We start from the raw sequence: 1,359 nt of genomic DNA, 5'->3' as shown, positions 1-1,359 counted from the left end.
TTTTTAACGTTGTCTGTCTTTATTGCTCCCACACGAAACAAATAAAGTGTAATGTTGATTATAAGCGTTAACAAGGAAATGTCAACGAAAAAAATAACAGCCATTTGTGTAAATGCAAGGTGTCACTTTCATAATTTCTTTCTCGTTTTCTTTTCTATCTTACTTTCTTTCATTCATTTTCCTTTAAGTTTTCTTTTAATCATGTAATTCTTTTATTCACTCCTATATTTTTCATCCTTTTCTTCTAATTGTTTTCTGCCTCAATCATCCAGAGTTCTTTTTTTTTCCTATTTATTTTTAATACTCTTGAATCTCAATCATTCATACTTTCCTTCTTTCCGTTTTCCTAGTCTTCCGGTCTTTTAGCTATTTAATTATTAAGTTTCTTATATACTCCGTCTTTCTTTCTTACTAATCTTACTTTTCTTCAGTTATTCATCGCTTTCTTACCGTCTTCTAATCACAATAATTTTTTTTCTCTTTTTACCGTTTAATTTCTAAATTATTCAGTCCTTCCATGTTTTCTCTCCTCCCACGTTTTCTAGTCTTCGTTTTTCTCACTTATTCACAATTTCTTTGTCTCCTCCCTTCATTACATATCATTCCTCTCTTCTCCCTTTTATCATTCATTCATTATTTTTATGCCTTCTCTGTTCCTTCGAACCCATTGCTCTTTCTGTATAAGTCATCTTTAACTTTCCTAATCCTCAACAACTCTTTCACTCCATCATAATCCCCAGCACTCTTCTCCCTCGGTCGCCCCCTTATCTCCTTAACCACTCATCTCCCCGAAGTTCCTCTTCCTCTGGCGTCCTTAATTTTTATTCTCAGTTATTCTCCTTCATAGTCATACCTCGCTGTGTTTATTTCCCTCTCGCTCTTTGTACTCATTTTCCCAGACAATCCTTCACGCTGTTTCTACCTTCAAATAATTCTTCCTGTCATCGTAAATTTTCATCTGTCTCAGTTATTTCCCTTTTCAATGTTTCTCTCTTCCAAATTCTTCCCTATCTCTTTCCCATAATCAATTTTCGCCCTCTAACAACCTTTCTTTCCAAGGCATACTTTTGATATGTCCCCGTCTCTCTCTCTCTCTCTCTCTCTCTCTCTCTCTCTCTCTCTCTCTCTCTCTCTCTCTCTCTCTCTCTCTCTCTCCGTCACATCTGCCTAAAAGCCACCCATCAACCTCGTATGAACCACCTGCCTTCTCACGAGAAAAGCAGCCTCTTTGTGCATCTTCTCCACAGCTGCGAGTGTGATGGTTTAACATTTATGTGTGATAGACGTTTTCTCCACAGCCTTCTTTTCCTCTCGCGCAAAAATCTTTACCTCCCACCATTTCTTTATATTTCGTAAGCG

This window comes from Scylla paramamosain, chromosome 13 (assembly GCF_035594125.1).
Source record: "Scylla paramamosain isolate STU-SP2022 chromosome 13, ASM3559412v1, whole genome shotgun sequence".
Classification (NCBI taxonomy): Eukaryota; Metazoa; Arthropoda; class Malacostraca; order Decapoda; family Portunidae; genus Scylla; species Scylla paramamosain.
Note: the sequence above shows the minus strand (reverse complement) of the source record.